Here is a 19204-nt window from a genome sequence, read left to right on the forward strand (position 1 = left end):
AAACAAATTTCTAAAATACAGAATTTTTAATACAAAAAACAGGTTCGTAGTGTTCGCCTTACAAATGGTTTTCTTTAAAATTAGGACACGAATCTTTGAAAGTTGCACCCATCCGTTTAAGTCGTATATCATTGTAGTAAATCCTTTTTGATTTAAATAAATAATCTTTAAATTAAATGAGATATTGAATAATTGGATTAAAGTTAAAAACGCTTTATATATAGACAAAGACTTATTTTGAGAATTTTGCATCTTTCATTTAATTTTTTTAATTAAGAATTCATTTTTTGAGTTAAAGTATCTGTTATAATTTAGATTTTTAAAATGTTTGTATATGAATAGTTTTATTAATATACAAGTATTGCAAAGAGATAATGAACATTCTAATTTTAATTTTATAGAGCCTAGATTTAAAGCTACACAGAAACACATTTCACGAAATTTTTTTCAATTCAAGTCTTAAATGAGTTTTAAAATATGTTCAATTAAAAATTTAATTGATTCAACAAATGTTTTAATTGAAGCAAAAATATATCAATTCTTGTGAATAATATAAATTAATTTATTAATTGACATTTAATTAGTGTTTTAATTAATACTATCATTTCTGTGATTGAAGACATTTCGATTAAAAATTAATTGGATCAATTAATTTCGTGATTGAATCAGAAAAAAAATTTTTGTGTGTAGATCGGTCGAATTGGGTTATGTTCTGCTGTCCAATGCACGTACAGAAAAAATAATACTATTTGGTTGTAATTGAATTGAATTCAATTAGTTTTTAATTGAAAATGCTTCAATAACGGAAATGTTAAATATCAGAAATAGATGCCACTTGAAATTGAGGATCAATTTGTAAACAATTTAAAAATGTATTTATTTTTATAAATTGATTTAAAGTAACACAGTTCCGTTTCCTGTCATTTGAACTAATTTATATTTTATGTAATTCCATTGAGTCTAATTGTTTATAAATTAGTAATAATAATAAAATATTATTTATTTAATTTAAATAGATTATTTTATTTTAGGACAGTTCAATTTTGAGTTTGAAATTTATTTTGTTTTTTACTATTTTATCTTCATTTAAATCATTATGAAGAATTAACACTTCCTGAAAACCATAAAGATCTCAAAAGAATATGGATATTTTTAATATTAAGGCCGGTATGCACCTCTAGCGAAAAATTTCATTCCCATAAGAAATGCATTGCTATTTATGCAAACGAAATTTTCGGTAGCGTTCAATTTCGTAAGCTGCTACGCACCTCTAATGAAAATAACAGGGTTGTCAAAAGCATATTTTGGCAGCAAACATTTAATTTATTACAATCATTGTGTGCGTAAAAGTTTTAAAAGGTCTGTAAATAATAAACAATTGATTTGAGGAATATTTGGAACATATATTAACAATTTTTAAAAGCGATTAGCTGGTTTACAATTTGTGTACACAGCCCTGTTTTTTTGTTGTAGACTTAAATAAATTTTTGCTACCGAAAATTTCGCTAGAGGTGCATACCGGCCTTTAAATGTAAATTGCTGTTATCATGTATTTAATAATATTCAATTCATTTCAATTCAATTAAGCTTAATCTAATGTAATTCTACTTTGCTTTAATACATTTAATTTGATTCTTAGTAGTATTTAATCTAATCTAATCGAATTAAATTTAGTTTCATTTAAATGATTTAAACTCAATTTAATGCAATTCATTTTCTCCTCCATCCAAGGTCCAGACAAACCAATTGTTGAAACATCGAAAGAGTGATTAACTCTTAGCAAACAACATGATTTACCATCATTTTTAATTTATCCCAAAGAGGCAGTAAAGCAATTTCTACATCATTACGCCAAGACCTTGCGCTTTTATAGAAGCCCTTCCTGTGAACAGCCGCCAAACAAAAAATTAAATAAAATTTGCATATTTTTGCAGACAGTAAAAATTATTATCTGCTTACTGATGTATGCACGCTTGTTTAAATGCAATCGATGTGGTTAATGCATAATGTGAAAATTTATGAAAAATTAATGTTTATATTGTTAATTGAGTGTTTATTGCTTGTAAAAAAACCCCTCCAACAATGTGGCCAAACAAAAAAAAAAAAATAGGGGAAGAGTAACATTGACCTATGCAATCATTAATAAAAATCAGTAATGCTACAATAAAATTAATATTTTTTTTGATTGTATAATGAATTTTAAGTTTTTTTTTGGTAAAGGTTAAACATCACAGAAAAAATTAATGATGATATACAAACCTAATTAATGACAATTAGTGTAGTTAAAGGCGGAAGACGAAAAAGTCATGCATTAAAAAACAATCGGAGTTACTGTTAATAAATGGAAAACAAAAATACTATCTCGTTAATTCCAACCATAAACAGAAAACAATTTTTGTTTCTCTATTCTTAGGTCATTTGTTTTATTTAAAAGCAAATGACCGTTAAATAATATTCGCGGTCATTCGAATACGCTGGTGTGACCAGGGCTGTGGAGTCGAGCCAATTTTGCTCGACTCCGACTCCAGCATTTTTCATCAGCTCGACTCCGACTCCGGAGTCGACTCCGGGTAATATAACTAAATCTCATTTTAATACCACTAATTTGTAGTTCTATTGTTGGGGTACCGTAAGTGGATCGATATAAAGTATCGTATTTATTTATGTGTGCAAAAAAAGGTCTTAATTTCACATTAGATGCCAATTGAACTCTATATTTCAAATTTAGGGCAATAGTGAATAAATAAAATAATGATATAAATATCCATCATAATATGAGAAGATACCAACAGTATATGTATTTGTGGACCAAAATTATTGATACTATCTCAAATCCTTTAAATTTGTTGCGATATAAAGGTTTATATTTCCATATGCATGAATTTGAATCTGAATCGATTTAGACAAAATTGTATATACTTCTATAAAATCTATGTACTTAAAATTTAAATCTAACGTTAAAATTGTGTTACCTCCCATAACACAAATTTAACGAAAAATAAAAATGCAAGGAAAGTCTAAAGTCGGGCGGGCCGATTATAATATACTCTACACAACCTTGTATTTAGATCTACATTTTGATAAAATCTCAAATCAGACATCTACAAAACTCGGGCAATATTTGGGAAATATTTATAATTGTTTAGACAATTTCGCAAAAATGCATTTATGATTCATTCATTGAAGAAATTGAAAATTTGAGTCATTTCTACAAGTTTTCGACTTAGCAGCAATTTTTCCAAAATTGCATGCTCACTGAATACAATTTTCGAAAAAATTTTGTCTAGTTAATAAAATTTTGCAAAATTTTATATAGAAACAAAATTTTGGAAAATTTTCTACAGCAACAAAATTTTGACTAAATTTTCTATAGAAACAAAATTTTGGCAAAATTTTCTATAGAAATCAAATTTTGACCAAATATATAGAATAAAATTTTGAATAAAATTTTTATAAAAATAAAATTTGGCAAAATTTTTTATAGAAATAAAAGTTTGAAAAATTATCAATAGAAATACAATTAAAAAAAAAATTGAGTAGCAAACAACATTTTGCAAAATTTTCTATATATTTCTATATATAATAAAATTTTGCAAAATATTCTATAGAAACAAAATTTTGATTAAATTTTATATAGAAAAAATATTTCTATAGTAATAAAATTTTGAAAACATTTTTTATAGGAGTGAGTAAAAAATTGTAAGAAAGAAAAAAAAAATTGAGAAAATTTGCTATAGAAATAAAATTTGACAATTTTTTCTTATAGAAATAAATTTTTTTAAAAAATTATCAATAAAAATACAATTTTAGAAAAATTTTTTTGTAGTAAATAAAATTCTGCAAAATATTCTACAGAAACAAAATTTTGACTAAATTTTCTATAGAAATAAAATTTTGACAAAATTTTCTATAGAAATAAAATTTTGACCAAATTTTCTAATAAAAAAATCTATTACCATAAAATTTTGGCAAAATTTTCTATAGAAATAACATTTGACCTAAATTTTTATAGAAATAAAATTTTGAAAAAATTTTTGTGTAACAAACAAAATTTTGCGAAATTTTCTATAGAAATAAAATTTTGCAAAATATTCTATAGAAACAAAATTTTGACTCAATTTTCTATAGAAATAAAATTTTGACTTAATTTTCTATAGAAAAGAAATATTTCTATAGTAATAAAATTTTGAATAAATTTTTTATAGAAATAAAATTTTGATAAAATTTGCTATAGAAATAAAATGTTGACCAAACGTTTTTATAGACACAACATTTTGACAAAATTTTCTATAAAAAACAACTTTGAAAAAATTTTCTGTCAATATTCCACATTCATGGCCTTAAAATAAAAATAATATCGATTGTTCGAAATATTTCAAATAAATTGATATGGGCATTTAAATGGATCGATCCAGCCCATCTGCTAGTCTAACATTCTAAGAAATATAAAAAGATAGCCGTAATTGGAAGTTGATTTTCATTAACAATCATGCTGTACATTGATCGAATGAATAACGCAATGGAAACTAATATGCGCAAAAACTTGCTTAGTTACAAAAATGTGAAGTGTTTTAAAAAATTTGGTTTAGCCGGAGTCGGAGTCGAGCAAAATGTTTACGACTCCGACTCCGACTCCAGCAAAATCTTCAGACTCCGACTCCAAGACTCCGACTCCGGCTCCACAGCCCTGGTTGTGACAACGCATTGTGGAAATTTCAAAAAGTGGTATACAAGACAGTAGTTCGAGGACCAATAAAGGTGTGGCGAGTCGAGATCTGCGTTACACCTTCCCGGGTTCCATTGTTTCGCCCAGTACGGCCGTTGTCTATTTAATTCAAACCAGACACAATTAAAATTTTCGACTAGATCTTGAACTCCGTTTTATAAAAAATAAATAAAAATTAAAAATAACTAATAGGCATTCTCTTTTACGCCACACTGAAGAAAATATTATGCAACCTTAATTGTAGATTCGCAATTTACACAATATTAAGGGCAGATTTCTTTTAAAAATATAACATTTTAATTAGAAGAAAGTTTATAATCTTTGCCTCACAACTTTTTCATTCAATTTAGTATACAAATCTTGGAAATTTGTGTCTCTCCAATAAAGTTATACGCTTTTTAAGTAAAGCAAATTTTCCTTAAATTAAAAAAAAAGAGAACATTTTTAATTTAAACAAATCGCCTTTAAATTAATTGATATATTGAATATTTAGATTTAAGATAAAGTGCTTCAAATATGGGCTCAGACTTAATTTGAGGATTTTGTGTCTTTGGTTTAAAGTTTTTCTGGAATTAAGACAATATTTTTTACTTTGAAGTATCTGTTATAATTTGGATTTTTAAGCTGGCATTTGTTTGGAAGGAAAAATCTTTAATAATATATTTCAACAAAATAATGGAAATTCTATAAATGAGATCGGTGTCCTAATTTTAAATATATTGATGCTAGATCTAAAGTCAGACAGTCCCCTAAAATATCTTTATTTCAAAGAAGCCTCAACATTGGCTAGGGATCAATACAAAAGCCATTAAGGGACAAGTTTAATGTTAGTATCATTCACTAACCATATCAGGGCAACCTCTTCATTATAACATGTATGAGCGGTTTTTATTGCAGTTGGTTGCAATACATATCAGCCGCCCTCTATATTAACACATACAACTTCATGGCAATAAACTATGTTTCTATACCCATACAAAAAAATCACTTCAGTACCAATAGTGTATTTATATATTTGGTCAAAACAAATCTAATTCTGCATAAATCAAATAAATAATGCTGGTGAGGATAACAAATTTCCAACACAATAATTTGCAAATCAAAACAATAATAATTTTTTATCTTTATTCTTAGTGAAATTACTCCTCCCTGCCTCAGCAATGTAGACTAAGTTGCCACAATTATCGTTGGAATTTAGCGCCAGTTCAAATACTGGCACCACCTCCACGTGTCATTCATCATTTTTACAGTTCTCCTGCTGTCTTATATATGCACATACTCTACAACAATTTAGACATTCTACTATGTCTACATATATGGGGCAAATTTCCATATGAGTCTAGATCATTTTCTTTGTATTTTTTTTTTGTTTTGCTTCGCAATGCTCGAACAAGAACAAACAATATTTCCCACATAAATTCACACTTTTTTCCATCATCCACATACAATTTGCATGTAATCTACATACCTCTAAATGATTGTATACTATATGGATTTTATTTTTGCATATGTCATATATAGTACGTTGATGTATGCACTGTATATTTATTCGTTATGGAAATCTATGTCAATATTGGGGTGTGCTTCATTCACTCTTGGTTTACTTGGAGGGGCTTGATTTCCATATGAAGAGAATAAGGAGTAAAGTTGATTGTTAGCGGGCTTCGTTTACCAAGGTAGATATGAAGTTGAAGCAAATTTATCAGACAATTTCAAAAAAAAAATGGTTATTATAAAGACAAAAAACAACAAAGAGTACAAAATAAACAAATGTGGAATCAAGTCAAAGTAATGGTGGAAGATAAGTTTTTTCACTGCTGCCACACTTTATTTGTTAGATTGACTTTTTTATGTTGAAAATGATAGGGAGGCCTCGAAATACACGGCGGGAGTTTTTGGACATATTCGAAAAATAAATATATTTTTTTTTATATTTTATGTAACTTATAGCATATTCGCTTTAAATGATAAGACCTTTTTCATTTCAAAAGAAACCTTTTGCAATAGTTAGGTTAGGTACACACAAAAAAGTGAACTCTCTAAAATTGTAAATTTTACAACAAAAGGGTCCATCATGAACTTCGTATGTCACTAAAGAAATTCTTGCAATTTTGAACTCCAATTTTTTTCCTTCAAACTACAAAATTTTCTTTAACAAGTTAAAGTATCTTCAAGAGTTATGTGTAAAGTAAAAGCTCTCATTAACCCTTTCACTACCAACTTAGGGTTAGGGTTAAAAAATTAAATTTTCTTCTTCATTACTCGTACTAACAGCATGTTAGTAAATTTTATTTTGAGAGCCTACACAGAGAATACAGATTGGTTGTGACAATCGAATTTATTGCCAACCTCCTTTTGGCAGTTGTAACAACTACCAGTTGGCAGTTGTGCCACCCGACTGTTTCGGTCGACACAACCAATATCTCATATGGTGTTGGTTAGGTCTGCCGACGATATCGGTTGTTGCTACCTTCATCATTCGATTGTGCTGCCCGACCTTAATAGTGCTCCCAGTTAAATATTATATTTTATTTTATTAAAATATTACACTTAGTTTAAATCTATTTATTTTAGAATATAAATAAATATACACACATATTATACTATTAAATAATATTTTACATCTGTTAAAATCAAAATTGAAATTGTTATTGAGAAAATGTGCCATATATACCACCCAGCAGAGATAGTAGTCATCAGCATCTCCGCAGATAATTTTTCTAAAATAAAAAAAAAAAAACATAGTATATATATACATTGAAGAAAAACTTTAATCTGGAATAAAATGGTGAAATATTAGACCATTATTATGCCACCCCAGCAAAAAATGGAGCACTATTTCAGCAGGATTTTAAGGGAGAGAGGCAGTACCAACTGCTTACAAAACATCTGAATCAGCGATGATTTTTGTGGGCGATGTCCCGATTTAGAGCAGCTTCTACATAGCGCTGATATAGTTGCTCATTTTAATAGAAATATTGCTCAGAAGTGATATATAATCTTGAGTCTAGCATTGTTGACGTGAAGGAAAACAGTACTACCTTCCATGCATATATACTGCATGAATTGGTTGCAATAACGTAAACGAATGAGCATAAACTAGTTTGATTACTCGTTTACGTTATCGCCACCGACTCATGCAGTGTGGATGCACTGCCTACTTTATTGTATACCAAAAAGCGCAACTAAACTTTTACTGCTGAAGTATTTTTTGCTGGGAATGGACAAATACATAAAAACAAATTAAACTTACTCAATTTGCTTCCACTGTTAACTCCTTGCAAGTTCTTCTATACATTCATTAGGGCGGATTTTTCATTAGGTCCTCATATAATTAGATACTGGAGTTCACTTTTGAGTTCTTCGCCGCATTCATGAAATTTTGTGTACTACATTAAATTAATCCATTTGACATAATATAAGCAAATTCCTGGGATTATTAGTAATATTTTTTTATTGAGATCCGTAGTAAATGCCGAAAATATAAGGCCTGGTAGAAAATTCGTCGTTATATTTTTCTATTTATAAACATATGTCTTTTCTCGACTTAAGAAATTTTAATATTGACATTTGAAAACATTCAATTTACATTCGGCTGTGGCAACCATTTGTAAATTATAATTACTAAATCACAGCCATGAAATTCTATTAAGGAAGGTTGTACCAACTAATTTCATGCAAACAATTTAAAAATAGATACATTTGGTTGCTACAACTATTTATCGTAAAACACGAAAGAAAATCTGTTATAACAGTTGTCTAATGGTTGAGTAGATGAAAATATAGTTGAAAATAGAGAGAGTAGATAGACACAAACGACTTATTGTTCCAAATATGGAATTTAAATTATTACAACCGATTTCCACCCATTCTATTCTCTGTGTGTACCTCAATTAGTTAAAAAGTTTTTCTGAATATATTATTATTGAATTGCGACCAAATGACCTTACGAAAATAAGTGCTATTCGGCCCACAATGTCTGTCGAAGTGTGAGAAATAATTTAAAAAAAAACTGATAAAATATCCATTTACTAGAGACATACGGTAGAAAAAATGGTCTAACAATTGCGTATTTTGGTTGGTTCTTAAAGAAGTATTTAAAAATGCATTTTAGTGCCCACCAATATAGCGTATTTACTTTAAAATAACATCTAGAAGTAAAGGTGGGAAATTAGAGTCCTTTTCGAATGTTCTCTGTAAAGGATATCATTATTGAAAAGGTTAAGAACCAAGTTTTATTCTCTGATATTAATCGGTTCGCATTTTCGGACTTTTACCTGTAGAAAACAGTCAAATATTCAGATGATGACGGTGACATGTATGTGAAATTATTATTTATTTATTTGCCTTAGTTTTATGAAAGTTTCTTTCGCCATTTCTTGTTTGTTTTAGTTTCACATAAAAATTTACGATTTTTTTGCAACGTTTGTGTGTTAGGTTTGCGAATTGTTTATGAACACAGTAAATTGCTGTTATCATGTATAATTTTCATAACGATTTATTTTTATATTCGAAAACTGAAAAAAATCGAAAACTGTTTTGACTGAGTGTGTGTGTGGTTGTCAACTCTGGCTCAAACGTATTTTCCCCACTTTCAGTCTTCAACATTTTGTTAACAATTTAGTCAATTTTTTATGTAATTTTTTTCAGCCCAAAAATCTCAAAAAAAATGTTTTGCATGTTTTAGGGACTTTGACTCAGTGTGGAGTTTTACCAGAGCGCTTATAAAGTGTCAAATGTACTGTAGAGTACTCGAGGAGTTATCGCCATGCATGTATTTACAAAATTCTCTCAGTTCATTAAATACTTCAGGGTTTGTTTTTGGTAGGTTGACTTCTTTGTCATGCCTTCAGCCATATATGCAAACTGAAAGGGCTCTAAATCACTTGGCAAACCAAAAGAGCAGCTACAAGAAAAATGGTGACTAAATGTAAATTTCCCTTTGATATTAATAACAACACTAGCGTGTAGTTTTGCTTGCCCAGATTTTCTTGATCTCAATGCAAATGGGCGAAAGTGAAGTGTAATGAAGTGGCCAAGACAAGTTGCTCTAAACTTTAAATCATAAATTAATGTCATGTTTCCTGGGATTTAATAACATGGTTGACGGCCAGAGTAAAAATGGCCGAAAACTAAATTAAAACAAAAGAAAAAAACAAACTTAAAAGAGGAAGTTCGTAGGCAGCAATGACCCGTACACTGGAAAAATAATCACTATGAGTTAGAAGATAAAGTTCTACACAAAAAATTATTCTACTTCATATACCATCTAATGAATTCTCAATTTTTATTTTATTTTACAAATGAAGATGCATTTTTTTAAGTGTAAGAGTAACGAACCTTTCACTACTTTTGTATGTAAAGTCCATCCACAATGGGTTCAAAAAAGTTCTCGTAGGAATTCACATATCGGTTTACTTACACATTTACTTGGCCACAAAGCCTAAATGCCTTTTTCTTAGGTTTGTTTTTGGCCCATGAAATGTCCAAGACTTCATGTTACACTTAATAATTAATAAATCACGTCAAGGGCGTTAAGAAATTTCCTTTTCCCTGGCTCATTCAAATTTGCATGTGGACAAAAGCCTTAAAGGAATCCTTATTTCTCTTTTCCTTGCCATTCCAAAAGTCTAACTTATATCCATAATACTCTAAGGTCCTGGCAATGTTTGGTATATTGGTTTGACCTCTCCCTTGTTCTCTCCAAATAAATATGATTGTGTATGTGGGCGGTTTTTCGTCTATTATCAACATAGATTGCCTTAAATAAGTTATAAACAAACACGGTATAATTATGGGGAAATTTTAAATGTTAAACAAACACGCAGTATATGTATATTAATGAATTTATATAAATATTAAAATCACTCCCTTTTTTCTATTTTGAAAAACTTAAGAAATACCTTTAAGCGAAGGTGTATCCTTATTTTGCTTTCAAATTGGTTTGAAAAATTAATTAATTATCTATGGGGTTTTCCTTATCCTTATTATATGAGATAATTTCTTGACTAAAGGGAATTTAAAATGGTGATCGAAAGGTAAAGCTAAAGAGAATCTAAACTCATTAGAAAGTTACATTTGAAAATATTTAAATTGGATTTAATTAAAATCAATTCAGTCATAACTAAAATTGTATACTTCTAATATAATTAAATGAAATTTCAATTTCAAGTTTGAGTTTGAGTTTAGGTTTAATTTTAATTTTAATTTTATTTTTATTTCTAATTTTATATTCTGTTCCAATTTTATTTTATTTTTGAGTTAACTTTACAATTTTGTTAATTTAAATCCAATCCAATTACTTCGTGGTGACTCTACTTATTTATTTATTTATTTAATTAGTATGAATTTCAGTTACAATTTTGGGTTTAATTTCAATTTTAATTATAATTAAAACTTTGATTTTAGTTTTATTTTTAATTAAATTTTTATGTAAATTTTAGTTTTTAGTTTTAATTCAACTTTACATTTTTTTAAACTTTAATCCAAATGAAATTTGGGGTACTCTTTTTATTTATTTTTTAGTTTAATTAATTAGTTTTACTTTTACTTTTACTTTTAATTTCAATTTCAATTTTAGTTCTTATTTTAAGTTCAGATTTACATTTTTAATTTTAATCCAAGTGAAATTTGAAGTGACTATTTATTTTTGTTATTTCGGTTTAATTATAAAGTTTAAGTTTTAATTTAAATTTAATCTTATTTTTAATTGTAATTTTATTTTCAATTTAAATTTTAATATTAATTTTAATATTAATTTTAATTTTAGTTTTTATTTAAATATTTATTTATTTATTTTTATTTTGGTTTAATCAATAAGTTGAAGTTTTAATTTTAAATTTAATTTTAGTTTTAATCTTAATAACAATTTAAGGTTTATTTTAAATTTACGTTTTTAAAGTAGGTTTAATTTTAATTTTATTTTCACTTTAAATATTTATATTAATTTTAAATTTGATTTTAATTGTTAATATTATTAAATTATAAATATTTTAATTTTATCTAACTTTATATATTTTGTTTAAACTTACTCCAAATAAAATTTAACTTTACGTTTTGTTTAACTTTAATCTAAATGAACTTTGGGGGTGGGTATTTATTTATTTCTAGTTTGGTTTAATTAATTTTGGTTTTAATTTTGTTTTTCAATTTTAATTTCAATTTTAATTTTAAATGTAAATTTAAGTTTAATTTTAATTTTATTTCCAAATTTCATTTCATATTAATTTTAATTTTACACAGAAAAAATTTTACGAACATTTTTCCAATTAAAATTTTAATATTCAATTAAAATTTTAATTGATTCAACAAAACGTTTAATTGAAACAAAAATCAATCACAAAAATTAATAGTATCAATTAATTTAATAAATTTTAGCTCAATTTAACTTTATTTGTTTTTTATTAAATCCACGTTTTGTAAGTAATTTACTAAACTTTAATTTAACTTTATTTAATTTACCTAATTTGACCACTTTTAAATAACTTAAGTCAACCTCAATTAACCCTTAAATGCTCACTGTATCTTTTAAGATACAACCAGAAAGAAATCTTACGTCTTAAAACGTTGGCCGAATTCTATGAAATCAAGTTTGTTGCATTTACAACATCATAACGCTATTTCTAAAAATATTTCTTTCCGGAAAGTTTTTAGTACTTCTGAGTAATTTGCAGTCAAAATTGAAAATCAAATTTTAACCAAAAATTCAAAAAACTGCAGATTGGAAGTTAAATAATATTTACCATAAATGAGAGTAATGTTGGTAAAAAAAACTGTGTAATGTAAAAATATCTCTATTATCTATTACAATCAAATTGTTTATGTGTAAATAAAAGCTTAGTTCAATGCGCACTGTACTTTTTAAGATATCAACACTATTTTTTCAAAAAAACACATAATTTTTTTTTTTTGAAAAAAATGTGGTATGCAGATGTTCTTTTTTTTAGCATTTTGGATATTATATATTTTTTCGGAGGAATAAGTGATGTTGTGCATTTAAGGGTTAATGTAATACTAATTTAGTGTAATTTATTAAATTATTTAAAAAATCAATTTAGTTAATTTAAAAAATTATAAATTAATTTCATGATTAATTAATATTAATTTATATAATTCAATGAAAAATATGAATTCCTTTAATTCTCAAAAATTTCTATCGCTCTAATTGTTAGCCCCCTTTCACTCAATTATTATATAAATAAAATGCGAAAAATGTAAATAAGAACTGATGTTTTTATATATGGAAAATGATAAATGGTGTGGTAATGTAAAAAAATAAAGCGGACAAAACAGCAGGCGGTAATGAAAACAAAAAAATACAACAGCGAATTGGACTTTGCTGTCCAATTGTCTGCTTGCGTTTTTTTTTTTGTTGGATTGTTGTTGGTGAAAAGCCGACATAGGACCAGCAATTGTGAAACTTTGGACATTGGTAAATGAACAGACAGACGTTTTTTGTGAATGTTCAGCTGTGTGTGTGTGTGTGTGTGTGTGTTCAATGAATTTTGTTTGGAGTCCTTTTTCTAACACATTCAAGCACGCACACGCTGAGCCAAAATGATTTAATTCGAAAGTTTGTTTTAGTTTTTTTTCTTCGTTGAAAGGCATATAGCGAACGGTTTCTCAGTGGGGCCAAAACTTTTGTTTTGTTCCAAATGAGGTTTTATAAGGGGGTGGGTCGAAGGGTTTAAGTTTCGATGCGGTGGTATCTTCCTTCGAAGGGCAAAAAAAAAACGGGAAAGTTTACGCAGAGAAGGACAAAAGCAACAACAAGGAATTGTCACACCCAGTGACCTTAATTTTACAGTTAAGGGTAAATTAGACAAAAATTCATTCATGTTTGTAAGAGTATATGGGGTTTATTGTTTTTTTTTTCTTCTTTGGTATATGAAATATTTTCATTTTCCCTTTATTTTTCTTAACTTTGTGTATTTTATTTAATTCCCTTATATTTGCTCCGCTTATAATACGAAGTATTTCAAAAAAAATCTTTCCTTGTTTGTTTTTCTTTTTATTTATTTTTTGTTTATAAACTTCCCTACATTTTGTTTGTGTTTTGCCTATGAATGTGGAAATAAATACACTATTGTATAGCCATGTATGACCCACAAGTTGGCCGATTAATCGAATTCGGCCTTGACACAAAAAGTAAGAATGCCTTATATTGCCTTACAAAAAAAAAAACGATATTTGCTCAGAATGGAGAAAAAAAATTGAAAAAAAAATTAAAAATATTTTTAAAACATAAAAAATGTTGCTGCCTCATAAATTTTAAAATTTTAAAATCAAAACCGATAATGTTCAAAATTGACTAATCAAAGCGACAACTTTGAATTCAGAAGGATATATGATGTTGAACGGTGAACATGTATTATTTCTCACAATCTTAAATTTTTGGCTGGGAACCAAAAATATTTGCCATGTACTGTATCATGCAATACTACTCATGTTTCCTATTTCATTGGCAATTTCCAAGCCGAATATGCCTCTTGTACCGCAAAGAACTATCGGCCAAACTCTAATTCCTTTATGGTCGATTGCGTATACGCGCGTTCAGAGCTATTCACTAAACTAAACATTCACATCAGCCACCAGCCAGTTGTGATGATGAACTTGCGGCATTTCTTATCGCTAAATTTTTATCAGACCGCCTGTGAAACGCATGAATGAATTTAGGTCTCAAAACGAAATTGGCAATTGCCAAGGAGTAGGGCTACAGACACAAAAACCTCCAACAAACCATACAGGAAAAGGTATAAGGATCTACTTCTCCTTTTGCCGTTATTCTATGGGCCAACCGGTTGGATGAGGAATATTATGATTATATGGCAGACCAAAATGGAATGTTTTGCTGTTGACGCGGCAATCGGTATCATGCTTATCGTCGATGGCACAAGAGTCTTTCGTAGCCTGGAAGGGAAACAACTACCAACAAAGGGAAGAATTCGAATTGTTTTTGTTTGGTTCCTTTTCTTGTGATAATGATAAGAATTTTACGAATTTTTATTTTTTTTATGAAATTCACTATTCACTACAAAGAATTGCGGAAGTATACAAAGTTTATGATTAAATTTGGTTTTGGAAACTTAAGTAGTTTTTTTTATATATTGATTCATAGTATTTTCTATAAAAATCTAAAGATTAGATTAGAAAAACCACTTGAGTCCACCTAGGTCAGTTTACGTAGTTATGTAAAGGTGTGGAAATTTAATTTCCTTAAAAATTTTAATGTAATGTGCACACTGTTGCCACTTGAGGCAAAAATAATCTACCAAAATTTGGAGAAAATTTTACCAAAAAACTACCAAATAGAAAAATCTTTTTTCGCAGCTTTTCTGATCAAATTTTTGTGTTTATAATAAAAAAATATTTCTTCGGAAGAAATGTTTTGCCAAATTTTTATTTCTAAAGAAAATTTTTTCAAATTTTTTCAAATTTTTATTTCTTTAGAAATTTTTTTAAAAAATTAATTTCTATAGAAAATTTCTCAAAATTTTATTTCTATAGAAAATTTTCTCAAAATTTTATTTCTATAGAAAAAAAGGAAACGAGATATGCTTGCAAATTTGTTTAGGCATAGCCGACTATCAAAAACCTTTTTCCGGGAGGTTCAAGTGTAATTCATTATGGGTTTGGTTAATTTCCCGAATTTATTCTGATCATTGGTTGATAGTTTTGCTGCAAATAGAGGATGTTGATGAGGAATGTGGTAATTCCGAAACAGCTGTCCATCCAACCATCTTGCAGTCTATAGGGCTTTGCCCAAATAAATTTGACAAACATCATTTTCCTCTGTTGGTTAGCTACTCCTGTAGTTGAGTCAACGCAATGGTTTTAAGCTGAGATCAAAACAACAAATAAAATTTTATTTCTGTAGAAAAATTTGGCACAATCTCATCTCTATAGAAAAAAAAAATATTTCTATAGAAATTTTTGTCAAATATTTATTTATTTTTTAAAAGTTTGTCAAAATTTTATTTCTATAGAAAATTTGCGAAGTTCCTCTTAATTGGAGAGGAATATTTTGCAAAATCTACCAAAACATTAACCCCTATATTCATAAAAGTTAACGTACACTTTAAACCTACTTTTACCATACAAATTCCTTCGAGAAAGTGTCGGTAAATTATTATGAATATAGGCATACGAATTCTACGAATCGAACAAGCTGTAAAAATCTTCCGTTTTTGGTAGAATTCTACCAACTGTGGCAACCGTGGATGTGTATCATTTTTGTTGTTGTTGTTTTTTTGTTTGTATTTAAGCCATTGAAAATTTGTTTATGAATTTTCTTTACTTTGTCAACCTTAACCTTTGAATTTCTATTTAAGCCTATGTGAAAGCAATCCATTTTCAAAATAATCCTATTTTCACAAATCCAACACATTAATAAATCTTCCTTAGCTGAGCATAGTAATAGAGGGTATATTATAATCGTCATAAGTACCCTACTAATGTTCATAGATCCTTTCGATTGTGTTAAAATATTTCTTTGTTTTCTTCTTTACTTACATTTAAGCTTTGTTTTTTTTTTTTTTTTTGTTATTCCCTATTTTGCAATGTGGTTTCATTTTGCGTAGCACCACAGGAAGCAAACAAAAGTTTCATCTTTTCGTTTTTTCGCTTTCATTGGTGGTAAAAAGTAAAGTTGTGGCTTACAATTGCCACGCGTATATTTCAGTAGTTTAATTCCTTTTCATGCCTTTGATCCTCTGGTCTTGATTGCTTAACTTTTAACCACATACCCTCCAAAACACACGCACACACACACATGCACACTCATATATACTTCGCAGGATGTTTCCTTGTAGGTTTTCGGGGTTGTTTCATTAAGAGTTTTTGGTTTCTTAGCATAAACTCCCTAAAGCTTTAGTTCTTAAACTGAAAATCGTGGGGTTTTTATCCCATAGCCCTTACTCAAGGGGAAAAGTTATAAGTGATTTTCTCTTTAAGATAATTTCGAACGACACATATGTGTCATTGAGACTAAGAAAATGGAATTAGTGTAAGGAATTCTTTGTGGTACAAAATTAAATAACGCACAGCGGACTTAGACAATATATGGCATCTTAAAGTGCATTTTTTTTAAAAGAAACTTGAAAAGTTTTCTGTTTAGTGTAAAGTTTTAATGTCCATATTCAAAATAATTTATAAACAGTTTATCGAAGGAATTTGTGTGGAAATAGTTGGTTTAAAGTTCAATATAACTTTTTTTTTGAATATGGAGGGAAATTTATACAAATTCAAATAGTTGGAGTTATTAATTTTTATTTCATATTTATTGGTGATTCAATCAAGAATTTTAATACACAGAAAAAAATATTGTTTGTGTTCAATAGCGAAATTAATTGATCCAATTAATTTTTAATTGAAATTTCTTGAATCACAGAAATACAATTAATTTATGTGATGGATTTTTGATAATTAATAAAATTATTTGAATCTATTAAATTTTTAAGTAAAAAATTCTTAAAATTTTAATTAGAAAAAAATTCGGTGATTTTTTTCTGTGTAGTGAATAGGTCTAATTACTAATCTGATGATAGATAATGTCAATAAACAATGTTAAATAAAAAATAATTGAGGAATTTTCAAAAATAAATGATACAATTAAATTGTGGATTTTTGTTTTAATTAAAAACAAAAATTTACAATTTTTAACTACAACTCATAAAATTACACCCTCTCATAGAAGAAAAAATTGACTAAAAGTAAAGAAAAAATCATTGGCATTTAACAGTGACCATTTTAACCATACTGTAGTTCATTCTAACTATTTTTGGGAATCGTACGAAAATTTTCTTTTGCTTTAGTTCAAAGTTAACTTATGTGTACGGTCATTGAACTTTATACCCACGTTTAATTCATAAAATATTTGAGACATACTTAAAAAACGGAAAATTTCATTGGGCTGTGGAAAATGTCAAAAAAAAAAATAATAATAAAATTTAACTACAAACAAATATTTTTTTACAATAAAAATAAGTTATATTTAGCGTCAGTTTTACTATGGATTTTTATTTATTTTTTTTTTTTGTGATATTTTTTCTGTGTGGTTTATAATCTATCATTACCGTATTTCTTATGGTATTGTGGTAGGCTAAATTGAAGAGAAGAAACTACTAGTGCCAATTATTCGACAATATTAACAAAGTTGGTCTTCAATTATTAAGAAGTCCAAACTGCCCCAAAAAGGAATAAAGTAGAAATATTTTTATATTCCAAGTACACCACTGCAGTATATTGCCATTGGCGTTCAAAATACCAGAGTTGTTTTTTTTTTGTTTCTAAATAATAAATAAATAATTTTCTCACCTTTTTCTGACATCCAAGTCACATGAAATCTTTAGGAATTCCAAAATATCCTGAAAAACAAAAAACAAACACGAAGATATTGATTAGAAAAGTTATATAAATAAATTAATAAACATTGATATATAGCCTGAAAATAATTCATTTGGCTCACTAAAATTGAGCCAAGGAAACAATTTCATGAATACATTTTACATTTTCTATATTATAATGAATTTTCTATTTAGTAAGGAAACATTTCATACTATTAACGAACATTTCCATTATCTCAATGAAAATGTTTCGCTATGGCAGTGAAAATATTTCGTTGGCTCAATATTAATGCAATTTTCCATGTGAATAATTTATTCTTAATTAGTTTTAATTTAATTAATTATTTTGTTAATTTTACTAAATATTGTAAATTTGTAATATTGTAAAAAAAAAAACAAACAAACAAAATATCAATTTCCATATTTTATTCTCCTTGTACATAAATATTTACACACCAAAAAAATACGTTTGTAAACTGATGCTAAAATTAACTTATGTTTATTGAAAAAAAAAAATTAAATTTATTTTTCTTTATTCCCAGTATGTCTCATAAAATTTATGAAGTAAACGTGGGTATAAATTTCAACGATTATACAAAAAAAGTCCAATGCTAACTAAAGCAGAAAAAGTTTTTCGTACACTTCTCAAAAATAGTAATAATGAACTACGGAGTGGCTAACATGGTAATGATTTGGTGCCAATAATTTTTCCTTTATTTTTTTGTTCATTTTTGGATGGTAGTAAGAAATTGAAAATTTTTGTTAGTGTAACAACGCATTCATTTACCCATAAAATAGTTTACTTTTTTCTGTGTATCATTTTATAACAAATCCTGTAATCCCCATCAATTATTCTATGTCTACTAAGGATTTAATTCCACCCTCCTTTATTTTTGTTTTTTTTTCTCCTTCAAGAATCTTTTAATTCAATTCCTTCTATATCACAGATAGGATAAATAAAACCTCCTACATATATTCCACACAAAAAAAAGTACGTGGGATGTAGACATATGAAATGGGGGAGGATAAAAGAATTACGACCAAATAATGACTCAATCGTCAAGTTTAAAGAAGCTACTACATATTTTGCGGCAGTACCACGTTGGGCATATTAAACAGCTACTACGAGTGTAAA

General features: G+C 27.6%; 1 protein-coding gene and 1 long non-coding RNA gene across 2 annotated transcripts in view; both read right to left on the minus strand.

Moving 5' to 3' along the window:
• Positions 1 to 18091, minus strand: part of Antp (homeotic protein antennapedia) — a 345732-nt gene extending 327641 nt beyond the window's left edge. Inside the window, exon 1 of the mRNA XM_075291465.1 lies at positions 18041 to 18091. The gene's annotated coding sequence lies outside the window, so the exon portion shown is untranslated. The remainder of the gene's footprint in view (positions 1 to 18040) is intronic.
• LOC142241528 (uncharacterized) lies at positions 7277 to 8214 on the minus strand. Its single transcript, XR_012723674.1, has 2 exons — positions 7980 to 8214; positions 7277 to 7446 (listed from the first exon to the last, which is right to left on the minus strand). It is a non-coding gene; the product is annotated as an uncharacterized LOC142241528 (long non-coding RNA).
• Positions 18092 to 19204: the final 1113 nt, after the last annotated feature.

The sequence above is a fragment of the Haematobia irritans genome, chromosome 1 (assembly GCF_050003625.1).
Source record: "Haematobia irritans isolate KBUSLIRL chromosome 1, ASM5000362v1, whole genome shotgun sequence".
NCBI lineage: Eukaryota > Metazoa > Arthropoda > Insecta > Diptera > Muscidae > Haematobia > Haematobia irritans.